General features: G+C 48.4%; 1 protein-coding gene across 2 annotated transcripts in view; it reads right to left on the bottom strand.

Annotated features, from left to right (window-relative positions):
• The window catches only part of MECP2 (methyl-CpG binding protein 2), a 59,837-nt gene that overhangs the window by 15,360 nt on the left and 18,447 nt on the right, over positions 1-26,030 (bottom strand). Inside the window, exon 3 of one of the 2 annotated variants that reach the window (XR_009692051.1) lies at positions 17,867-19,743. The exons of the other annotated variant lie outside the window; for it this stretch is intronic. The gene's annotated coding sequence lies outside the window, so the exon portion shown is untranslated. Of the gene's footprint in view, positions 1-17,866; positions 19,744-26,030 lie in introns of those variants that run through there. 2 annotated transcript variants of the gene reach the window in all.

The following is a 26,030-nucleotide window of genomic DNA, read 5'->3' as shown; positions in this document are numbered from 1 at the left end:
GACGAATATGCACAAACTGGCCAGAGACTAAGGAATACGTAGGCTAAAGAGGCTGGGAAGGGAGGAAGGGAGTCCTGTTCAGTGAGGACTCTGGCAGGCGCCCCGTGGCCGGCCAGCAGAAGAGCCGGGAACAGGGAAAAGCGGTGATAGCAGCGCCTCCTGAGGCCACGAGGAAAGGCCTGGAAACAGAGGGGCATCCCACGTAGCAGCGGGCATGGACTCTTCAGAATGGGCTGCGGCTTGGGCAGAAAAAGGGCCGGTGACTGAAGACATGGGCCACCCAGGAGTGCCATGCCAGCCTGGACTGGCTCACTAATCTGAAGGCAGCCAGGGAGGTGATGCTGAAGTCCTCGAGGGCTCCAACTGCCCCAGATGGATGCCTGGAGCAGAGTCAGCCTTCAGGCCTCAGGAGGGTGATGGCGTGCCTGCCCAGGGCGCAGGGGCAGCATGTCCACAGAGGTGGAGGTGACGGCAACATGACTGGAAATTGTGCTGCCTGACACCAAGATTTCGAAGCTATTTCACCCAAGCTGTCTCACAATTAAAGAAGATGCCTTCACTTCACGTGAATATATTAAGAGAAAAGACTGGAAACCTTGCAGAAGTGCCTTTTTTAGTGGCTCAAAGCACCACAACGTTTTCAATAGCATTATGCTCTAGATGGTACAGCTACAAGTGTGAAAGAAAAAGTGTTGACATGTTTCCCTGTGTTTAAAAAAAAAAATCACTGCCAAAGGCAGCCTTGCCCAAGACCCAGCTTTTAATATCAACGGAAAAACTAACCTGTGCAATGCAGGGAAGGAGGCACCAATCTGGGGGTCATGGCAAAAACCAGTTAGCTGATGTTGATGCCACTTGCAAATGCCAACAGAGCCTTCAGTGAGCCCTGGTGCTCCTTTAACCATAAAGGTTACTGGTTTTGTGAACTCTGATTACCAAATCACACAGGTTTCTCATGGTCTACCCCAATCCAGTTTTTCCCATAATAACTTCTGTTTTTCAATGTGTGATTAGCAGAACACATGATTTGGGGAGGAAATACATGTATCACACTGAAGCAGAAGGGCTACACAAATCTTAAACGTCTACAAAGACTGAGAGGAGGCTCTTGTGTAAATAAAATCATCTGCTAATTATGCCGGTGAAACAAAAAAACATTAGATCAAATCCTTGCTTTGATCTAGCAAAGGAAAAAGAGTTGCAGGAATCCTGACTTCAGTCCAAATCACTGTATCCCAAGGGGTCTGATGGCGAGAACTGACTGTATTTTCCTAACGAAAGGAACCTCCAGTAATCATGCGGGAGGCAGCCTTGGGACACAGTACCAGGCTCTCTTTGGATCCATGGCTCCTGTGAATTCCAGGGGTGCAATCACTGACATCAGGCACCTGCACTGATCAGACCACGGCCACTTAGGTGGGACTACTCAACCCCCAAGGATTTCAGATTAAAGACAGACAGACCACAAAGCCAGGTGAAGGCTGCAGCTGAAAAGGTATTCTTCCCCTGAAGTGGAATCAGGCTCCCCCAGAGTGAGCTCTAGGACACTTCCAGAGCCCCAGTGACATCCTGACATTTCCTAATTTCAGTCACGCTTGCGTCAGCCCCATCTCGGGAGATGCGTGTCTCAGCACCTTTCATTTCCAGTCAGCCACCCAGTGGAGTCCGTTCAGGAGCCCAAGCATCACTACAAAGCCACAAACCAGAAGGACGAGGGGGTGACTACTTCCCCATGTCAATAGTCTGGGATCCGAGGCGAGAACAGCCCTCCAGGCAGAGGCTGCTTCTGTCTTGAAGAGTCACTCCTTGGGGCTTCCAATTCTTTCTCCCTCCAGTACAAGCTGCAGCATCTCAGGATCCAGGAGGCTTCTCTGCACGAATCATCAAGGCATCAGCACTGTGAGTCGCCAACTTTTGCCCCTTTAAAGATCTGAGAGCAATCAAACTGGCACTGCAAGATGGTCTCAGGGGTTTCTGTGGAGCAGGAGGAGGGACGAGGTTCTGCTTGAAGGCTTCAGCAGTGGGACCTAAAGTTTAGTGGCCCTGTTCTGAACTCAGTGTATTTTTAATACCCCAGTTTTTAGAAGATGCAAGAAACTATGCTTTGAAAAGCTGTACAAAACACAGTTTGTGCTATCCAAAGATAGAACCCTCCCCAAATGAAGGCAGTCAGTGCCATATGATAAGTCTCATTGTCACAGCACGAGACCACCACATGTGGGAAAGATAAGCAAGTTTGAAAAAACACTGCCACTGTGGAGAATGGTCAGGCAGTTCCTCAAAAAGATAAATGTGGAGTTCCCACATGACCCAGAGATTCCACTCCAAGGTATGGACCCCAAAGAGTTGAGAACGGGGACTCAAACAAGAGTCCGTGGATGACAATGTTCCTAACAGCACACATCACAGCAGCCAGAAGGTCCCAAGAAGCACCCCAAGTGTCCATGGACAGATAAAAATGCAGAAACAAAATGTTGTCCGTCCATATGATGGAATGTCATTCAGCTTTAAAAAGAAGGAAACTTGAGAATTCCCTACTGGTCAAGTGCTTAGGACTAGGGGCTCTGACTGCCAAGAGCCAGAGTTCAATCCCTGCTCAGGAAACAAAGATTCCACAAGCCCCATGGTGGCCAAAAGGAAAAAAAAAAAGAAGGAAACTCTGACACCTGGTACAGTATGGATGGATCATGAACTGAAGCTGTTAATGCTAAGTGAGGTAAGCCAGACACAAAAGAACAAATATTATGAGATTTCATGTATATGAAATATCCAGAAATAGGAAAATCCAGAGACTGCAAGTAGGATATTTACTGCCAGGGGCCAGACGTAGTAGGTAATAGAGAATGACTCCTAATGAACACAGGGATTTTTTTTGGGGGGGGTGATACAAACATTCTGAAATTAGATAGAGGCAATGGCTGCACATTTGTTGCTGTTGTTCAGTCCCTAAGTCGTGCCTGACTGTGACCCCATGGACTACAGCACGCCAGGCTCCTCTGTCCTCCACCATCCCCCGGAGTTTGCTCAAACTCATGTCCATTGAGTAGGTGATGCTGTCTAACCATCTCATCCTCTGCTACCCCCTTTTCCTTCTGCCTTCAATCTTTCCCATTAGAATGCACGTTACAAATGTACTAAATACCACTGCACCCTTTAAATGGGTGAATGTCATGGTATGTGACTTCAACCTTAATTTTCCTAAGAACCCACTAAAATGATAGCCAATTCACCAATTACCCTAAATCGTTACAGTAGGTTTTCCGATGCTCTGCCAAGTAGCTCTGCTGTCCCATTCAAGAGAAAGAGGTGAGTGTGGGGACCTATGGGGACACATGGTGGACTGGACCACGCTGACCCAAATGAAATCTCCGAAGCCCAGAACATGGTAACCATGACAATCAGAAAGGAATTTAGTCCAAGAAGTTTAATGACTAGGCATGTAGCCAAGTTGAAGGTTGTTGGCTAAATATTCTGAGGGTGTTTGATCAAATTTTTTTTAATTGTGGTAAAACCCATTATACAAAATTTACCATTAGCAGCACTTAGTACATTCACAATGTTGTGCAAGCATCACCACTATTTAGTTTCAGAACATTTCGTCACCCCCCCCCCCCACACTGAGGAAACCTCACACCCACTAAGCAGGTACTTCCCCAGCGCCCTTTACTCCTAAGCCCCTGGCAACCACTAATCTCCTTTATGTCTCTATAGATCTGCTTGGACCTTTCATATAAATGGAATCATATATGGCTTTCTGTGACAGGCTCCTTTCACTCAGCATAATGTGTTCAAGGTTCTTTCACGTTGTGGCATGTATTAGAACTTCCTCCCTTTCTATGCTGAATAACATTCCACTGTATAGACACACCACGCTGTGTTCATCCATTCATCCGTTGATAGACATCCGGGTTGCTTCTACCTTTTAGCTGCTGTGGATATTTGTGTACAAGTTTTTGCACAGGTGTATATTTTTGATTCACTTGCGTCTATACCTAGAGTGGAATTTCTGGGTCACACGGGCATTCCACGTATAACCTGTTGAGGAAACGTCAGGCTGTCTTCCATGTGGCTTCCTCTAGGGGTGATGAAAATGTTCTAGAACTCGACAGGAATAAAGCTGGGTGGCAGAAATGGCTTCTACTCTGGAATGCCCAGCAGGGAGGGGCAAACTTTGAACACAGTTGTCACAACCAGGACACTGGGAATAGGGAGGAGTGTTTCACGTCTCCACCTAATTCACTCCGTAGTGGACGCTCCGGCAATAAGACATGCTTTCTACCTGCATCCATTTCTTCTCTTTCTCCTGGTACAAACAAGCTTTTAAAGAGCTTTTGATGAGTGTTGTCAAGAGGAGATACCAAGAGCCAGGGGAGAGCTCTGGAAGGTGGTGTGGCTTGCTTGGGGTGGGAAGGATCAGGTCCTGTGTGAGAAGCTGGTAAACTTGTGGACCATGACTAAAGCCAAGCTGAGTGGCTTCACTACCCACCGTTCCCAGCAGAGGGGCTGCAGAGGGCTGGATAAACGCGCTAAGAATGAGAGGAAACCCAGAACTCAAGTCTTCTGACTGACATTTTTGTTACTTTGTCTCTTCCCAGCCTTCACATCTAGCTACTTCTCTCCCACCATGTCTCCAGGCCCCTGTGCACGTCTGTGCTGCAGACTACTCATGTCAAGTCCTCCCACAAACAGACGGACACTCATCAGGGCAAAGCTGGCCTGTGGGGCCCCCTTGCCAAATATCCAGCTTCAGGTCCCCACAGCCCGTGTGCACAGACACTCAGGTCGCGCCTGCCTCTCTGGTTCCCAGCAACAGACTCCCACAGCTCTCGCCTGCTGCAGTTTTCCTCCCAATACCATTTGTTTTCCTCTCACTAGTGGAGGTCACCCCACAGCTGCAGGTCTAACAGCCTTGCTTCCTGATGACGACACAGGAGCCGCTGAAGAAAAGGAGCAACAAAAGACAAAAAGAAGGGGTGACACCCATGGTTGAGGCACCATGAGTGACGCCAAGGAAGGACCTGCCAGGTGGGGGGGGGGTCTGGGACAGGAACCGCTCCCGCCCCCCCCCCCAGCAGAGCCCAAGGAAATCTTCAAGGTCACAACAGGGGGACCTGGAGCCAGGCTGGCTGAAAAGCACGGTCTGCCCGTGGCAGATGGAAGAGCCAAGAAGCCTGTAGGGTAAGGGCGCCAGCAGGCTGCGGGGTTTCCGTAGGTCACCAGCAGGGATTCAATCTCGCTCCCTGAAACAACTCTGGGGACCGGAGAAAAAGTGAGAAGACACACATCAGTAAGTCAGCGGTGGCCCTGTGTAGAAGCACTAACGGGGTAGAAAATACAATGGGAGACTGACTTCCAACCCGCTGGTGGAGAGTCGCCTGGAATCCGCACCTGGGAAGAGCTGAAGACAACAGAGGATGGCGGGGCTGGGACGTGCTTCCGGAGACCCTGTGTCAGCAGGCACACGACACAATCAAGTCACCGCAGATGAGAGCATCCAGTCCAAACAGCGGCTTCCAACCTCCCACGGACCTGCTCTTTCCTGATCCCGGAGAAGATGGGGAAACACACAGACAGCAAGGAGTGGGAAGGGCAGATTTCATTCCACAAAGGCAAGGGATGTAATGTCGCATGCAGCACATGCCACAACCTCACATGCCACAACCTGGCAGCTGAGGAAAGGGCTCCGGAGAACAAAATAGCCGCGGGTCTGCTCCACCCCTGGAAGCCATTTTGGGGAGCTCATGAGAGCCCCGAGACCTCTCCTCCATTAAGCTGGAACGGAGGAACTGGGGAGGCATCTCTCCCTCTTGAAAATTCCTTTTGCATTGGAATAGAATTGCTTTATAGGGGTGTGCTGGTCTCTGCAGGGTGACAGTGTGAACCAGGCACAAGCACACATATGTCCCAGGTCTAGTAGCCAGCGGGCCAGGCCAGCCCTGCAGGAGGCACCTGTGCTTGGGGCCACCCAGCTCTCAGGGAACCAGCAGGAGCCTGAGGTGCCGCCTTCCAGGAATGGCACGCATGTCCTTCAAGGGGCTAGAGCAAGCCGTGACATAAAACACTGAACACTGTTCCTAAGCTAGTGACTCCAGATGTAGCCGAAGAGTCCCCCTGCCTGCAGTTCCCCTGGTTGTGCAACTTGGTTCTGACCACAAGAGACAAGCTCACGACAGCCCAGAGGGGAAAGCACTGAGATGGGCATGCCAGCGGACCAGGAGGAGACAGTCAGAACTCCCCTCTGTAGCAAAGCCAACAGAACAACTGGAAGGAGCCATCAAAGCCTGAGCCAAGTTGACAAAAAACCACATGGTACCTCTAGAAACATTTTATGGCCAAAAGCTAAAAAAAAAAGAGAGAAGAGAGACAGGGAGGAAGATGGCTCAGGAAAGGCAAACTTTCACCAAGTAGCAAATACACAAAAGGAAGAGAAGGAAATTCCTCACAATTTTATAAGAACATGTTCTCAATAAGAGTTCAAAGATGAGAAGATAAAACACAGTAAGATGAAAGGGCAAATTCCCAACCTAGGGAAACAAATTGCAGACCAAGATGCGCCATTACGGAACTAATAAATACGTTTAAAAACAGCCAGAAACAGAATATGCATAGCTGAAAATTCAGTCAGACAAACACTGCATGCAGATGAAAGAGATAAAAGCAAAAGCAATTAGAGTGACGCTAACAGCACTGGAAGAGAGACAAAGATAATCCAACATAAGGATAATTCGTGTCCCTGCAGTAGGGAACCCCAAATGGCACATAGACGCCATCAAAGATATATAAGAGAACTAACCTGAGACAAAGGTGAGCTGCATCTGCAGGCTGAAGTAACACACCATGCTTCCAAAAAAAAGAAATTAAAAAAAAAAAAAAAAAAAAAACCATCAGTGAGAGGGATGGTGGTCAATGTCCTGAACATAAAGGATTAAGAATTCTTCAGGGCCTCAAGGGATCATGTAAAGAGGGGTCCAGGTTTAGGGACTAGGAAGAGCCAAGGCCCCAACTCCAGGAACAATCTGGCACGTTCCAGGAAACGCAAGAATGATGGGCTGGAGCCAAGTGAGCAAGGCAGAGAAAAGGAGCTCAACATGAGGCAGGCCTGGCTACCTCGTTTGCAGGACCCAGTATCAAATAAGAATGCAGGACTTAAAAAATGGAGACTTTGGAGCTGGTCGCAGTGGAGCATTAAACCAAGCATGGCTCTTCTAAGCCCTGAGCATGATATAGGCTGCCTGTCCAGGAATAGATGAGATTTTATTCTGTGAGGGATGAGAAGCCCTCAGAGGATTTTCTCAGAGGAGTGACATGATCAGATGAACAGTCTGAAGAGGCTCGTCATTCATGGAAGACAGAGTGTGGGGCAGGATGAGTGGAAGGGAGACACGAGGTGCTGCAGGTGCACTCACAGTGTGGGATGCTACATGTTTCTTAGGGACTGACACCCATGCACAGAAGGAAGAGCAAGCAGACCAGGGCGGGGGAAGAAGCTGAAGTGCAATGCAGGCTCCAGAGCTTTCTGGAGCCTTGGGCAGTGATGGCAGGGCAGGGGTTTGGTACCCTCTCCCTCCATCACCCACCCATGGCCCTGGGATCAGCCTGACTGGGTAAGGAAGCTCTCACAGCTGAGACAAAGGCCAAGGCCAAGCCCAAAGGGGCTGGAAGCTGGGGGTGGCCTGCAGACTGCACTCCTTCTGTGGATCTGCATGGTCACCCCCTTGACTACTGTGGGGGCTACTGCAGAGTCTAAGCAGGGGACACTGTGGTTGGTCTAGGTGCCATCAGGGGAGGGCATGTGTGTGCCAGTGGAGCGCTGGAGATCCAGGACTCTGACTTCTGTATTTTACGTTTTCCATGTTGAGGCATTTCACCTTCGAGGGCTTGAGGCTAGAGACAGAGATCTGGTAGTCCTCAGCACGGAGGTCTGAAGAGGCCAGCGAGCAAGTAAGGGTCCCTTAGATATGAGTGTGGACAATCTCCCTCCCGTTATCTGGCCCTGTGACAAGGAGAAAGAGTCAGCAAAGGAGACAAAGAGGAGCGAGGCAGGAGAAAGACAATCAGGTGGATCTGTCCAGATTATTGGTGGTAAGCAACAGAGACCAACTCAAGCTGATTTATGCAGAACATGACTGGATTAAACAGCTCCTGGAAGATGGAAGGTGGTAATGTTTGTACAGTATGAATATACTTAATACAACAGAACTGTACACTTAAATGGGGGCTTCCATGGTGGCTCAGATGGTAAAGCATCTGCCTGCAATGCAGGAGACCTGGGTTCGATCCTTGGGTCAGGAAAATCCCCTGGAGAAGGAAATGGCCAGCCACTCCAGTACTCTTGCCTGAAAAATTCCATGGACAGAGGAGCCTGGTAGGCTACAGTCCATGGGGTCGCAAAGAGTCGGGCATGCCTGAGTGCCTTCTCTTTCTTTCTTTACACTTCAACGGTAATTTTTTTTCAAGTGTATTTTACCCCAGTAACAAAAATTGGGGGGAATGAAAGCCTATTAGGTGGGCCAGAGGGCGGGAGAAACAGGTTTGAATCTAGTTAGCCGGGAACAATATTCCAAATTCTGCTGCCAAGGTGGTGCAGGGCAGATAGCACTGCATTTGCCACCCTGCAGAGGGCAGCACTGGCCACAGCAGAGCAGCCACTGTGGCCGGGGAGCTGGCCCTGCTCCCTTGGGGAGGGGTGGGGTCTGATGAGCCAGCCAGCGACACATGGCCATACCTCCGTGCAGGGCTTAGGGCATTTTTCTCTGCCAAGGGCCACACAGCAAGCATTTTTTGCTTTACAGGAGGCACTCAACTTGCCAGTGAAGTGGGAGAGTAGCCTCAGACAATGCATACGGGAAGGAGGAGGGCTGGGCTGTAAGAATATTTTCTTTACAAAAACAGGACGTGGGCCAGATTTGACCATGAGATGTAGTGTACCAACCGTGGTTCAAGCAGAAAGGGCAACTATGAAAAAGAATCATAGAGCATTTTCAGTGACTCCAGTCAGAGTCTCTCATCAAACTCCTAAGATGGGGCGGCTCAGATGTGAAGTAAGAAAACCAAATGAAGCCAGTGACTCTGCACCAGTAGAGAGTTAGGGTTAGGGTGGGACCCCTGAAGAGATGCAGGAAGAGGATTCCAGGAGAGAACAAGCTTGTTGGGAGAAATCCCCACTGGCCCAGGTAAGGCAAACATCCACTAGGGGCGGAGCAAAACTGGGAGGTGGGAAAGGGGAATATTCAGTAGACAAGTCATAAAAAGCTTAGGCAAAGAGGGAACAGAGAACTGGGAAGAAGCTAAGGCTGGAGTGCTTGTTGAAGCTGGGAAATTGGAAAAGACATTTGTACAGTGATGGGCAGGATTCACGAAAGGAGGGAAAACGGACAGATTCCAGGAAGTCTTTGTCACCAGGGAAGCTGTGTGCTAGCGCTCCAAGGGTGGGGCAATCTCCAGGGATATGATGAAGTGCAGACTGTGACCTTGGTGGTGGGTGGCTGAGGTCACTGGAGATGATCAAAAGTTGGGAGCCCAGTTCCGCGTGCCCAGATACATTCCAAGCCGCCGCGGGAGCAGCTCGGGACCATGGATATCGCCATTGGGCTCACCTCCTGCTTCCTGTGTTTCCTCCTGCCTTCCGGCTGGGTCCTGTCACACCTGGAGAGCTACAAGAAGCGGGAGTGATGGAAGCTGTCCTCTCCATCACCCCGAGACCTGACCACCCCGGCCTTTCCTGATCATGTCTGCTGCATTCCTGGCTGGCCTCCCCTGGATCATGTCCTTCTGTTACAGTGACCTCTTCTGCAATCATGACATCTTGATTTCTCCACGGTGACATCCTGGGACCACATGTATCTGTTTATAAGGCCCTGCTCAGTAGGGCCTCCCTTGTAACAATAAAGTCTACTTAAAGCGTGAAAAAAAAAAAAAAAAAAGTTGGGAGCCAAGCACCAGGAGGACCCTCTGTTACTGTTAGTCACTCAGCCGTGTCCAACTCTTGGCAGCCCCGTGGACTATAGCCCGCCAGGCTCCCCTGTCCATGGAATTCTCCAGGCCAGAATATTGAAGTGGGTTGCCATGCCCTCCTCCAGGGGATCTTCCCGACCCAGGGTTCAAACCCAGGTCTCCTGCACTGCAGGCGGCTTCTTTACCATCTGAGCCTACTACATGCCTGCTTAAGTTATCTGTGGGATGAGATGGTCGGGAACAGCCAGACAAAGCCTGTGAGCCTGGCACCAAGTTCTCGATGGAGGGGGGTGTCCAGAGGGCAAGCAGGCTTGCCATGGGGACTTGAGGAGTTCAAGCATCACAGCCGATGTTCCTCATAGACTGGCTCATGACTGTGGGGGACACACTTCTGCTCCTCTTCCTGCCAAGGGTGTGCGGGGTGGGACAGTCAACACTGTCCTCCGGTGGGGAGGGACCTGCAGGAAGCTGTAGCTCGAGAGGACAGATCTGACCCCAAGAGGGCATGTCTTCACATCTTCGAGCACCTGGCAGAGGAGGAGGGGCAGCAGGGGAGCTCGGACAAAGGCCAGGCAGCTAAGTGCAGCTTTTCACGGCTGGAAAAACATGGCTGAAAGAGGCAGGAATCAGGTGAGGGGCCATGATGCCAGCAGAGGATGGGGCCCCACTCTGGGGGTCCAGTAGTGGAGTGAGGTCTGACACTAGACCCCCGTGGGGCCAGGAGAGATGTTAGGGAGAGCTGGAAGGCTTGAACCAGGCCGGGGCGGCCGGGAGGCAAGGGCAGAGAGGTGGGAGAGAGAAAGAGCGGAGCAGAGCTGGCAAGGCCCGTTCCCAGATGGTGGGACCGGGGCTGCCTTCCACCACAACAGAGACCGGACAACCCGGGGTCTCACCTGCCCGCCTTCTGGTCGATCCACCTTCTTTCTGGAGTGGGGGGTGGAGTGGGAGGGCGGGCAGTGGGATGAGGAGAAGGGAAGGGAGAAAAAAGGGCCAGGACCCTATGTGCCTTTGCGTGGTCCAATCTGCTAAACATACACACACATGCACACACACACACACACACCCTGTGAGCCTCACACACACACACACACAGAGTAAAATCTGATGAACACACACGCACACACATGTGAGCCTTATACACACACACACGTACCCTGTGAGCCTTACACATGCACACACACACACCCTGTAAGCCTTTCTCTCTCTTTCACATACACATACACTGTGAGCCTTTCTCTCTCTCACACACCCACCCATCCACCCACCCTGTAAGCTTTCTCTCTTACACACACACCCTGTAAGCCTTACACACACACACACCCTGTGAGTCTTACACACACACACATACCCTGTAAGCCTTACACACACACACATACCCTGTAAGCCTTTCTCTCTCTCTCTCTCACACACACACCCACCCACCCTGTAAGCCTTTCTCTCTCTCACACACACACCCACCCAGTGAACCTTTCTCTCACACAAGGAAAAACAAGTTTGATTTCGTTCATACTCATTTTCAGTGCTCTCTCGCCACCTAATGGGATGTCAGCTGAAACCCCAAGGTTCACCTGTGGACTGATCTGCAGGTGACCTGAGGCTCCCGAGGTGACTGCCACTGAGGCAGGAGGGGATGGAACAGCACTTGGGTGCCGGAGAACTTGCTCAGCCAACTTTAGATCTCTGAAAACGCCTCTAGGATTCGTGGGACCCCCTTCTGGAAGACAGAGCTTCCTGGAGCTAACAGAGACAGGTGTGTGTTGATAACACCCAATTCCACTTCAGTTCCTTTCCCAGAGACACACTCAGACTTGGCTACACTCACAGAGACTACTCTGCTCGAACACACAGCTTCCCACGACCAAGCTGGTCCGGCTGAGAGAACCACACCTCTGAAATGGGTCTTTGGTGGGACAAGAACTCCGGGGCACTTGAGCGTACCCGAGCTGTTTCCGGTTCCAGTGTTTCACGTGCACCTGAAGGCTGAGGAAGACTGACTCTGTACATATGGGAATGCAGAAAAATCTACTGAAATGTCTCAGCTCGAGGGGTAAAACAAAGAGCTATATCCCTTGCTGCTAACTGCCTTCTTCCCAGAGCTCTGATGACTCACGAAGGTCACTCACAGAGAAGAAGAGGAACACATACCACCCCAAGGACGCCAGGGGAGTCTGAGGTAGGCAAGAAGATGCAGCCCCCACCCCCAGTGGCTTCACCTGATAGGAGACACGTGCAGCAACAGACAACTGAATAATCACATAGGATACTGGGAGAGAAGGCCACAGAGCCCAGGGAAGCAGGAGGGGATGAAGAGACAAGAGCCAAAGGGCATGACCTGGTTGAACGCCCCTTTCTGCCAGCAAAGAGCTGCCAGAAGGAAATGCAAATTTTCACAGGCCATGGAGAGGCTACTAAGATACATGCTGAGCCTGGTATGTTCTCATTTGGAGAGCACAGGTTAGGGACCAGCCCAGTGTGGGCCCAGTGGGAAGATTCCAGGAGTGGATCCTGGTCAGGCAGGCAGACAGCAGCTGGTCTAGAACCACCCCACCCCCCCCACCGCCCCAGTTTGTGTGTGTGTGTGGAGTGAAAGGACTGAGTGCGGATGTGATCCCAGGACCTGACCAAGGGGGACATGAAGCTTAGGAACAGAAACTACTCTTGCGGAAAGCCTCACATGGAGAAGCAGCAAAGCGTCCAGAGGTAAGGGACAGGGAGCCGAGAAAGATTTGCTACATTTGTGATGGAATCTAAGTGAGCCTGCAAGGAATGTTCCCTGTTTTTCTTAACAAAAGTGTCTCAGCTCAGGCTGCCATGTGAAATACCACAGACTGAGTGGCTTGAACAACAGAAATTTATTGCTCACAGTTCTGGATGCAGAATTCCAAGATCGAGGTTCTGGGAGATTCCTTGCTGAGGGCCCTTTTCCTGGTTTTCAGATGGCTGCTTTCTCACTGTGTACACCTCATGGCAAATGGCAGAGAATGGGCTCTGTGGGGTCTCATCTTATAAAGGCACTGATCCCAGTGGGTCCCAGCCTCATGACCTCATCTAATCCTAGTCACCTCCCAAAGGCCCCACTCCAAACATCCTCCCATTGAGGGTTAGGGTATCAACATACGAATTTGTGGGGACACACACACTATAGTTCATAACAAGAGATGCTTAAGTTCTGTTGTTAAATGGTAAAGGGGAAAGCAGAGTATGGCACTATGTACACTGCCTGACACCAACTAAAACTCATTTGCAGAGATGGTGGTGCAGCGGTTTACAAATGGGGAGATGGTAAAGTTTATGTTACGTGTATCTTAAGATGATAAAAAAACCCAACTTAATCCAGCTGAAGGCAAGAAAGGAGGAAAAAAAAAAACAGGAAATGTGGGAAAAACAGAATGCACAAAATAAAATGGTATAGACAAATCTAAATTCATTAGTAATTAAACAGATGTTAATGGATGTAACAAACAGAATGAATTTTTTTTAATCCAGCTATTTGCCATTTTCATGAGCTACATCTAATCCATAAAGACACAAAAAGGAGGAAAATTCAATGCAGCTGTGCTGACCGAAAACACAGGTTGTATAGCACCATTACTATCAGATGAAGCAACAGTCACGGCAAAAGCACTACTAATTACCAAGAGGTTCACTTCGTAACACCAAACAGCTTGATTTACCAGGAAGACAAAACAGTTTCTAAAGCTTAAAATTTGGTCTTAAATAATAAAGGTAAAATAAGCAAACTGGACTTTGTGACACATGCTCCCCAGTAGTGAACAAAAGTAGAACAACAGTAAGAAGAGAGGACCCTTTCATAATGGACGAGATGAAGGAGACGAGCTTCCTCTGGCTTCTGCTCCCCACCAACAGCCCATGCTCATCCGGTCCTGCACTTCTCCACAAGCCATGAGGTGGACACCCCAGAGATCACAGTCTTGGAGCATGGTGCCATTCAGCCAGAACTGGATTTCTAAAAATAGCAACTAGGAAAAAACCCACAAAGCCATGTATTTGGAAATTAAAACACACACACACACACACATTTCTAAATGATTTGTGGGTCAAAGAGAAATCATAAGAGGAAATTTTTGAAAAAACCCTTCAAGCTGACTTTCAGTGGAGATGCGATACACTGAAACTGGCTCAATGCAGCTGAAATTGTTTGAGGATCAGCTTTAAATGCTTATGTTCGAAAAGCTGAAGACCAATGAGCTAAGTTTAGACTTAACAAGTGAGAAAAAGAAAACTAGAGACTGTACTGCAAGAAAGTAGAAGATAGAATAAAATTTTACACCACTCAATGGACTGGAAAGCAGATATACAAGTCAAATAGGACAACAAAGCCCACAAGTTCACTTTTTCAAAGACCAGTAAAACCCACAGGTTACTAAGGAAAAAGAAAAGGAACAAAACAACAATAGCAGAAGGAAAAAGGAGACAAATATGGATGTTGCAGAGGTTGATGAAAAGCTAAGCACAGCTTCTTGCTAGTGAACTTAGGAATGTAGACAAAATGGGCAAAACTACACCTTAGCTACGATGACCCAAGCAGGTGCAGGGAAATCAATGTAGGTTTAAAAATACGTGTCTGTGTATAGAACACCTCAAAGGACACAAAGAAGCCCCTGGAGACAGTCATTCCCTGCAGAGGGGCCCAGGTGGTGGCAGGGACACTGAGAGACCAAGCATCACCAGAGAGCTCCCACTTCCTGAGTTGTGAACCATGTGTGTAGGCTGCCTGCTCGATAGTGGATCCAAATACATCCAGAGGCAAGGCATGCACCTGACCACATGTGCAGGCCAACCCGGGCTGACAGAGATGGAGTGGAGCCGAGCCCAACATTTGCTGGCACTAGGTCTTTTCTTTCTACCCAGCCTTTGAATCTTTACGAATCTGGTAGGTAAAAATGGCATGTGCTTGTTTCCATGCGTGTCTCTAATTATCACCAAGGCAGAACTCTTTTCCTATCTTCATTGGCCACCTGTCTCTCTTCTTTAAAAGCTTCCTGTTCATAGTTTTTGCTCATGAGTGGACTGGTACTAAGTTAGCAATAAGAATTGTCACACTCAAGTCTAGAATGAGAAGGAAATTTAACAGTTGGTCCCGGGGCACTCATGATGATCACTGCTCCCACTGCCCAGTGGGAGGCATTAACCCTAGGAAGATTCATTGGAGGGTGAGCTGCGGCTTAACTGTTTTCTTCAAAGACTTTCGACTTGCCAGGATCCCAAGAAATTGCACTGCACCATCCCTCCATTCAGAAAACAGCCTCTGGTTGTCAAGTACCACTGTGCTTTGCCAGAGGCCAGGGTCTGCCAACAGCCTCCTAACAGTGAGCCCCCACAGGGCTTCCAGTCCTTTCTCACTCCCTGCCCAGAGGGGCCCGTTCATAGTACTATTCATAGAGCTATTCATAGTACTCCTGCGTTGTTAACCCACTGCCCAAATGATACACAGTCCATCAAAAAGCTCAGGCCAGGATACTTTCCCAGTCACTGCTTTACACCCAATATCAGTGAAGGCTCAGCTGTCGTCACAGAAGCAGAATTTAAATAAACGTAACACTGAGGCTCGAGGGGGAAAATGGAACCTGAGAGCTAGTAGGTGAGTGAGCTGGGATTTAATCCTAAAGTGACATGGCTCCAAAAGCCCCTGTTTATCCAGCCTACTCAAGATAAAACTGAAAGTATCAAGGTACCAGTTGTAAGCAACAGAAACCACCTCTAGCTAGCTCCAGTCTCAAATGAGTTCTGCAGAAGAAGCTGGAAATGCAGAGAAGACTAGAAAACTCAGCCCCCAGCAGCAGCTGCCTGACTGAAAACACAGCCCAGGTGTTACTGCGGGGACCACCTGGTCTGGACCTCCACCCTGGGCAGCACCACGACTCCATCATCAGACATCAGTCACTGCCTTCCCGCTGCACGGGCTGTTACCGTGACTTCTTTCTCACTGTCTTTCGCGAGTCTGAGTCTCTTCAAAGACAAGAGGTCACGTCGGTGAGGTCCTTGGTGGTCCAGGGCTCAGGAATCCAGGCTTTCACTGCTGAAGGCCCAGGTTCAATCCCTGGTCAGGGAACTAAGATTCAAAAATCAGAGTCCTGGAGGGCAGAATGGGTTTGGCCAAGGCTGGGTCTCAGGGCCACCCCCGAGCTTCGGAAGACCAAGGGAAAGGAATTATCTGTCCCCCGCGGCAGGCACTGCCAGCTGGCCCCCAACACCCAGGTCCTCTGTCTGCTCTCCTCACAGGACCCTGTGCTCTGCTAAAGAAAGCTATCTCCCCGCTTCTTAAAGAGCTGGGACGGCGTCCTGGGAGAGAAGAGAACATAGCAGAACATGATGCCTGTTTGAATCTCCTGCTCTCGCCCAGTGGACTGTGGGCAGAGCACACCTCCCTGCCAATGGGCTCTGCACGTGCTCATACACACCTGGCTTCACCGACAGGACTCAGGAGGCAGAGACTTCATTTTTCTTAGTTACTTGGAGGCAAATCACAGGGTTGTGTTGGTTTCCGCCATACGACAACCAGCCGTGATAATACATATCCCACTCTCCTCTTGAGCCTCCTTCCTCTCCACCCGTCCCACCCACCCCTCGAGATCATCTCAGAGCATCAGGCGGGGCTCCCTGTGTCATACAGCAACTTCTCACCAGTTATCTATTTTACACACGGTAGTGCATATATGGTGATGCTTTCTCCATTCATCCCACTCTCTCCTTCTCCCACTGTGTTCACAAGTCTGTTCTCTATGTCTACGTCACCATTCCTCCCCTGCAGATACTTCATTAGCACTTTTTTTCTAGACTCCATATATATGCGTTAATATACAAACTCTGTCTTTCTCTTTCTGACATACTTCAGGCTCTAGGTTCATCGACTTCATCAGACAGAACTGACTCAAATGCATTACTTTTCGTGGCTGAGTAATATTCCACTGTATATATGTACCAAAGCTTTTTTATCCACTCATCTGTCAATGGACATCTAGGTTGCTTCCATGTCCTGGCTATTGTAAATACTGCTGTGATGAACACTGGGGTACATGTGTCTTTTTCAATTATGGTTTTCTCAGGGTATATGCCTAGTGGTGGGATTGCTGGGTCATATGGTAGTTTTATTCCTAGTTTTTTTTAAAGGACTCTCTGTACTGTTCTCCATAGTGGCTCTATCGATTTACATTCCCACCAAAAGTGCAAGAGGGTTCCCCTTTCTCCACTTCCTCTCCAGCATTTATTGTTTGTACACATTTCTGGATGATGGCCATTCTGACTGGTGTGAGGTGATACCTCACTGTAGTTTCAAAAATCTGCATTTCATATTAGTGACGTTAACCATCTTTTCATGTTTACTGGCCATCTGTCTGTCTTCTTTGGAGAAATGTCTGTTTAGGTCTTCTGCCCATTTAAACTAAATTTATTTATTTGTCTGCACTGGGTCTTAGTTGCGGCACATGGGTTCTAGTTCCCTGAATTTGCCTACAATGCAGGAGACCCGGGTTCAATTCCTGGGTTGGGACGATTCCCTGGAGAAGGAAACGGCAACCCACTCCAGAATTCTTGCCTGGAGAATCCCATGGACAGAGCAGTCTGGTGGGATCTGGTCCATGGGGTGGCAAGGAGGCAGACACGACTGAGTGACTAACACTTTCACACTTTTTCCTAACCAGATATTGAACCTAGACCCCCTGCAGTGAAGCATGGAGTCTTAGCCACTGGGCCACAAGGGAAGTCCTCCTTCTGCCCATATTTTGACTGGCTTGTTTTTCTGACACTGAGCTGTATGAACTGCTTATATATTTTGGACATTAACCCTTTGTCAGTTGTTTCATTTGCTATTATTTTCTCACATTCTGAGTGTTGTCTTTTTACCCTGCTTACAGTTTTGCTGTGCAAGACGTTTTAAGTTTAATTAGGTCCCATTTGTTTATTTTTGTTTTTATTTCCATCACTCTAGGAGGTGGGTCAAAGAGGATCTTGCTGTGTTTCTGTCAATGAGTGTACTGCCTATGTTTTCCTCTAAGAGCTTTATAGCTTCTGCCCTTACAGTTAGGTTTTTAATACATCTCGAGTTTATTTTTGTGAAAGGTTATTAGGAAGTTGGTTCCAGTTTCATTCTTTTACATGTGGCTGTCCAATTTTCCCAGCACCACTTATTGAAGAGGCTGTCTTTTCTCCATTGTAGATTCTTGCCTCCTTTGTCAAAGGTAAGGTGTTCACAGGTGTGTGGATGTATCTCTGGGCTTTCTATCTTGTTCCACTGGGTCTGTATTTCTCTTTTTGTGCCAGTACCATACTGTCTCCATGACTGTAGCCTTGTAGGATAGTATGAAGTTAGGAAGGTTGATTCCTCCAGCTTTCTTTCTTTCTTAAGATTGCTTTGGCTATTTGGGGTGTTTTGTGTTTCATACGAATGGTGAATTTTTTTGCTGTTGTCTGTGGAAAATACCATTGGTAGTTTGCTGGGATTGCATTAAATCTGTAGACTGCTTTGGGTAGTATAGTCATTTTCACAATACTGATTAGGAAGAGACTTTAAAAGGCCTTTGTGTGACCATTCACTCCTCCTGGGCTCCTGACATTGGCTTTAGAAGAGACCATCCCTGGCAGTTGCTTCTCCCTCTTGGGCTGTGGAACAACAGGCTTGAGAACAGATCTGAATCCCACCCAAACCCATGAGTGAGAAACAACTGTTACTGAAGCTACTGATTCTTCCTCAGGAAAAAAAAAGAGGGACACAGAGATGGAAATGGAAACTACTGAATGGGACTGGAGGGTGTGCCAGAAATTTCCTTTTCCCTTTCCCCCATGCCTTTCTCCTCCTTCCCTGGAAAGCAAGATGCAATGGCTAGAGCTGCAACTGCCATCTTGTGACCATGGGCAAACTTGAGGGTGGAAGTCATCTGTACAGGGTGATGGAGGAAAAAGACTGAGGGGCCCTGGATCCCAGATACTTATGGAGCCACAACAGTAGCCATGGACAGCCTCCCTCTAGACTTCAGGGCACACAAGGGGACACCACAAGCCTCCAACTCAACCTTTAGGCTTTTTAAAGTAGAAGATAGGAAAAAAAATAAAGTAGAAGCTAGGATTCACCTGCTTCAAACCCAAGATACAAAGAGTAGGAGATTCTTTTAACACAAAAAAGGTATCGAATACTTAAGCTCTCGCAATTATTTATTCAAAGAACTCACTGCAAAATTAAAAAAAAAGCTTAAAAATTAAACAATTAACGACACCACATACCACCTCCTACAATACCAGATTCCTTTTCTTTTCTTCATAGTAGTGGGTGTCGTAATCCATCCAGGACAAAAACAAGGGTTTGAATTGCTGAGACTCAGAAAGGTTGATTAGCCAGAGCATCCTGCCCTCCCAAACCAGAGCCACCAGGCAGGTAAAGGAGCAGTCCAAGCCTGCAGAGTGAGCTGAGACACCAGGTCCAGGGAGCAGGCACAAACGTGTGCCCCAAAGCTGCATGGTGAGCCAGAAAGACTGTCCCTTACGGTTCCCAGGAGACCCAGGGAGGGTGCCACTGGTCACTCATGCTGGGCGCTGGAGTCTGCAGGGGAAAGCCCTGAGGAGTCACGTGGGGTCTCTGCTCCAGAAGTTCATGACCCGCTGGGAAAAGCAACATGCCAGACACAGTTGTCCCTTCTGGCTACAGGGCCTGCACCAGATGTCTGTAGGGGTCGCTCGGGGCCCAAGGGAGGGGCAGTCAGGCCCCCAGGCCCAGCAGCTGGGGGGCAGGATCTGCCTCTTCAAAGGCCATTCTCCTGAGTACTTTAAGCTGCACATCTGTTGGCAAAACACAAATATTGTTACCCAAATATGAAGCCACAGATGGCAAAGGCACCTGACAGCCTTTAAAATTCCTTTCTCCTGTTTTGCAAAGCTGCCCTGGGAAATCGTGCTGTTAAATTATACACTCGTAAAGGATGTACAGACATACCTCAGAGAGACTGCAAGTTTAATTCCAAACCACCACAAAAAATGCAAGTATTACAATCAAGCAAGTCACACAAGTTTTTGTCGTTTCCCAGTGCATATAAAAGTTATGTTTACACTAGATCACAGTCTATCAAGTTGTACGAGAGCATTACATCCAAAAAATGTGCAGATTTTACTTAAGAACATTTATTACTAAAAAATGCTAATCGTCATCTGAGCCATGTAACAGTAACATAAAAGATGACTGATAAGAAGTCAGCATAACAGATACAGTAATAATGAAAAAGCCTGAAATGCTGCGAGAATTACCATAATGTAACACAGAGACACAAAATCAGAAAACGCTGCTGAGAAAAGAATGGTGGCACAAGTCTTCAGTTTGTAAAAAACATACAACCTGTGAAACACTATTAGTAAAGTAAAGCACGATGAAACAAGTCATGCCTTTCTGTTCAAAAAATGGAGGACTTGGGAATTCTCTGGCAATCTGGACTCCACACCTTCACTGCCACGGGCCCAGGTTCACTCCGAGGTCGGTGAACTGAGGTCCTGGAAGTCGTGTGCCATGGCCCGAAAAACAAATAAAAAAAAACGTGGGGGACTAGTGTGGGTGCCATTTAGATTTTCACCAATGTATACCATGTTTTGGGCTAACTGCAAATCCTCCAAAAGTGTCTTAAACTCTAAGTCCAAGGACTTCTCTGGTGGGCCAGTGGCTAAGAATCCGCCTTGGAAGGCAGGGGATGATGCAGGTTTGATCCCTGGTCGCAGACCTAAGATCCCACAGGCCTTGGGGCAACTAAGCCCACGTGCCACAAGTACTGAGCTCGCACAACCCAACTAGAAAGTCTGGGTGCTGCACCTAAGACCCGAGGTAGCCAAATCAGTTTAAAAAAAGAACAACCCCCCCTGCTCTGCTACCCCCAGTAGCAGAGCAGGTTGTATTCTAGGCTGCCCCTCTCAGTATAAGACAAAATCTTAGGGCAAGGTCCCACTGCAGACTTCATCCACCCAGTATGTGCACCTGATTCCAGGCCTTGGAGATACCCCAGGGGAGAGGCAGGGAGAAACCAAGTCAAACAGCATACAGGAGATGGTGAGAAGGGGAGGGTGAGGCAGGGGAAAGTGGCCAGGTGGAAGCAGGCGTCCAGCTTCAGGGAGGGCAGCACTGGGAAGGAGCCGATCGAGCCGACCTGAAGGAGACCCGAAAGGGAGCCGTGGGATTCCTGGGGAAAGAATGTTCCCGACAGAGGGAGGAGCTGGGCTGAGACCCTCAAGCAAGGCAGGACCTGGAGGGGCCAGGGGGGTTGCAGTGGATGGGAGGCTGGAGGAGGATGGCAGGAGTGGAGCTGGGGAGTGAACAGCTCAGGGCTCTAGTACTGGCTTTCTGAGCTGACCACCAGGAAGACAGAGTTGCTATTTACTGGGAAGGGGAGGCCAGGCAAATGCCAGGCCTGAGGGACCGGGAGTTTAGGAGCTCAGGCTCAAACAAGTTCAGCTGGAGAAGCCTGCTGGAAGCTGAACAGAGATGGCAAGTCAGTGCTGGATGTGCAAGTTTGGGGTTCAGGGGCCCCAGTCAGCTTGGAGACATGGAGGAGACAGCCGGTGGCTCACAGGCGGGGGTGAGGGTGGAGAGACGTCTGAGCCCCAGACCCCCAACAGCATGCAGAGAAACCTGGCGCACACTCAGCCATGACCTCTCAGGACCCAGGGACACCACACACCATTCCCTGGTAGCTCAGTTGGTCAAGAAACCACCTGCAGTCCAGGAGACCCTGGTTCGATTCCTGGGTCGGGAAGATCTGCTGGAGAAGGGATAGGCTACCCACTCCAGTATTCTTGGGCTTCCCCGGTGGCTCAGCTGGTAAAAAATCCGCCTGCAATGCAGGAGACCCCAGTTCAATTCCTGGGTTGGGAAGATCCCCTGTAGAAGGGGTAGTCTACCTACTCCAGTATTCTTGGGATTCTCTGGTGGCTCAGACGGTAAAGAATCCACCTGCAATGTGGGAGACCTGGGTTCGATCCCTGGTTCAGGAAGATCTGCTGGAGAAGGGAACAGCTACCCACTCCAGTATTCTGGTCTGGAGAATTCCATGGACTGGATAGTCCATGGGGTCACAAACAGTTGGACACAACTGAGCGACTTTGGGCTTCCCAGGTGGCGCTAGTGGTAAAGAACCCACCTGGCAATGCTAGAGATGTGGGTTGTATCCCTGAGTTGGGAAGATCCCCTGGAGAAGAAAATGGCGACCCACTCCAGTATTCTTGCCTGGAGTATCTCATGGACAGAGGAGCCTGGCAGGCTACAGTCCATGGGGTTGCATAAAGTCAGACACAACTGAGCACGCAAAGTAAGTAAGCCACCTCAGTGAACATAGCAAATAACCCCATCCTGGACAGTTCTGCCCCAGCAGGAATGACAGACGGTTAGATAAACATTCTATCAGAAAAGGACGAAAGCTACCATTTGGAAAAAACAGGGCATTCAGGGAAGGCCCAAGTCAGCAGGTGCACAGCCTCAAGGGAGGGGAGGGACTAACTCACATGGATCCTAGAGTCACTGACAGTGGAAACAGTGACAGAGTTTTATTTTCTTGGGCTCCAAAATCACTGCAGATGGTGACTGCAGTCATGAAATTAAAAGATACCTGCACCTTGGAAGAAAAGCTATGACCAACCTAGACAGCATTTTAAAAAGCAGAGACATTACTTGGCCAACAAAGGTCCATCTAGTGAAAGCTATGGTTTTGCCAGGAGTCATGTATAGTTGTGAGAGTTGGACTGTAAAGAAAGCTGAATGCTGAAGAACTGATGCTTTTGAACTGTGGTGTTGGAGAAGACTCCTGAGAGCCCCTTGGACTGCAAGGAGGTCAAACCAGTCAATCCTAAAAGAAATCAATCCTGAATATTCATTGGAAGGACTGATGTTAAAGCTGAAGCTCCAATACTTTGGCCACCTGATGGGAAGAACTGACTCACTGGAAAAGACCCTGATGCTGGAAAAGATTGAAGGCAGGAGGAGAAAGGGACGACAGAGGATGAGATGGTTGGATGTACCACCGACTCGACTGACGTGAGTTTGAGCAAGCTCTGGGAGCTTGTGATGGACAGGGAAGCCTAGTGTGCTACAGTCCGTGGGGTCGCAAAGAGTCGGACACAATTGAGTGAATGAATAACAACAACTAGCCACCAGAAGAGGCACAAAAGAATCCTTTGCTAGTCTCCAGAAGGAGCAGAACCACACAACAGCTTGATTTCAGACCTCTGGCCTCTGGCACCGTGCCAGAATGTCCTGCTGTTGGTAGAAGCTGCCCACTTTGGGGTCCTTTGACGCAGCTATCTCATAAATTCATCAGCTTCTATTTGAGCTCTACTTCTCACTAGACTCCTGAGCTTTGTACAAAGGATCTATGCACCTTCTGCCCTCCCCATCTTTTTCAAAGAGGAAGCACCTACCTGGAGCCTACCCTTCCGTGGCCTCTCATCAAGCAAGGACTCTGCCTGTCCAAGATGCCATCTCCTCCATCTCCACCTCCTCATGCGAACATGCTCTCAGATCCATCTACCTGAAAAAGACCCTCTGCAACCCCACAACTGACACTGATCCCGTCCACCCCTATTTCTCTGGTCCTCATCACAACAAAACTTCTCAGAAAGAATTGTATATACCCAGCCTCCACTCCCTCACCTCCCACCCATCCATTCTAATCTGGCTTCTGTCCTCACTCCCTCTGATAAAGCTCCCCATGTTACAGCCAGCTCCTTGCTTAAATCCTTCACTAGAGGATGACCAACTGTGTACATGCACGTGCTCTTAGCCCTCCAAATCTCAAAGAAACAAAGTTCAGATGTATAAAGAGGAAGAATCATCCAAAAGACAACAGAAATGATAGCAGGAGGAGACTTCTGAACACATGAGATATGCCTCACAAATTTCCAGATGCTGGAAATAGTGTGTGGACTAACAGAGTGAATGTTAGTCAAGGAAGCTACAAAGGAGAGGGGAGCCCCTGTTCAAACGCCTCAAAACGCTCAGATCAGAGCAGACCAGACTTGGGGCAAGCAGTGGCCCTCAACCTCTCCCGGACAGACAAGTCACCTGGGGGTTGTTGACAATCAGATTCTGATCCAGAAGGTTTGAGCACAGGGCATTTTCAGCCAGCTCCCAAGTGAGGGTGATGGCACTGGGTTGGTGAGTGTGCACACGTGGAGTGCAAGGTGCCACTTCCTCCCACAGGCCAGAAACCAGACAGTTTTTTCTAAGTCTGTGGCTGGAACCTTCCTCTCCTCCCTGCAAGGCTCCTGGTGGGGCTGACAGTAGCCCAAGCGAAGCCCACCTCTGTCCATGGCGTCTGTCTGCTTCCCACCAGAGCCAAGTCTGCAGGTCGGCCTGCCCTGCTCGGGCCTCCACTCCCATAAAACTCCTATGCCCACCCTCCCCAGGGGAAGGGACTCTACAGGACAGGGGTGACTCCATCAGCGAGCAGGGGCAGGGGGCCAGTCACCCAGGCCTCCCGTCCCCAACATGAACAGCTCCCCAGGGTTCGGGGAAGAGACCCAGCAATTGGAAGAGAGATCAATTCTGTTCCTAGAGGACACAAGAAAATATTCTCATGTTTTCAAAGATAATTTAGCCATAAAACCAGAATAGAAACATCTACAAACAAGAAAGAAACAGACAACAGGAGTTCAGAGGTTAAAAATGGATTAGGCACAAATACAAAACAACAGAGCGTCACTGTTTACAACAGGAAAAGACTGAAAAGTACCCAAATGTCTATCCACAGAGAGCTGCTTGACTAAAGCATGGTTCATCCACATAACAGAGTCTGTGCAGCAGGAACAAAAAGAATGCGGAAGGGAGAGCTCCATACCACTATAAGCAAGGAGGGTAACAACGCTGGTAGGTAGTGATCTCCAGGACAGAGGAAGTGAAAACAAACAAAAAAAGATGCAGAATGGTATATCAAACATGTTTTTTGTATAAGAAGGTTAAATAAGAATATATGTATATATTGGTTTATCTTTTTGCAAGAGGAAGCAGTAGAAGGATAAACAAGAAACTAATAACTTCTGAGCATTATATGGGCTTAGCTTCTTCATATTAAAATTTTTTTGGCCTATTAAAACTTATATCTTTCAGGTATACAGCATTTGACTTCTGTTATACAATACAAAGTGGTCACCACCACAAGTCTAGTTATCATCTGAGGCTTGGCTTTTTTTTTTAAATTCAAGCCTGTTACACTAGATTCAATAGATACCAAATTTCATTTCAATACATCTGATCAGAATAAGTATAACAAAAGAGAATTATAAAACCCATACATTTTGTTTACATGTACATTAAGTGTGCATATAGGCTATTAATACAAAGAATCATGTAGGGGGAAAGAGTAATCCACTCCCCACTCTAGAATTTCTGCCTGGAGAACCCCATGGACAGAGGAGCCTGGTGGTCTACAGTCCATAGGGTCACAAAGAGTCAGACATGACTGAAGCGACTTAGCACACACATAAAGAATCATTATGAAAATCATAACACTGTTATTCCACAATCATAACTGAAGAAATTTGCTAAAGGAGCACTTCGCCAATTAAATTAGGCTTGACTGCTGGACCATCAAATACGTATTCTACAAATAAAGAGAAAAAGGCAAACCACAACATTGAAAACAAATAAAGCTAACTACATCAAATCAGTAACATAACCACACAAAAAAGAATTATTCCAAACGACTTTTCCCCAACACATTATGAAGAAAAATTTGCAACATACAGAAAAATTGAACAAACTGTACAAAGAACACCCACATATATATCACCCAGATTCTACCATTATTGACATGATTCATCCACACATCAATCCATCTTATTTTTGATGCATTTCAAAGTTCACCAGTACACTTCATCTCCAAACAAGTTAGCATGTATATCATTAACTAGAGATGAAAACTCGTTTTCATTTTTTTAGATAAAATTTACATCCAGTGAAATGACAAATTTTAAGTGTACCATCTGATGAGTTCTGTCAAGTGTATGCACCTGTATAAGCCAAACACCTATCAAGATAAAAGATGTTATCATGGTCACAGAAAGTTCCCTGGCACCAGTTTCCAGTCAGCCCCACCCCA

The sequence above is a fragment of the Dama dama genome, chromosome X, assembly GCF_033118175.1.
Source record: "Dama dama isolate Ldn47 chromosome X, ASM3311817v1, whole genome shotgun sequence".
Taxonomy (NCBI): Eukaryota; Metazoa; Chordata; class Mammalia; order Artiodactyla; family Cervidae; genus Dama; species Dama dama.
The sequence above is the reverse complement of the archived record's forward strand: the minus strand, read 5'-3'. Positions and strand labels throughout refer to the sequence as shown.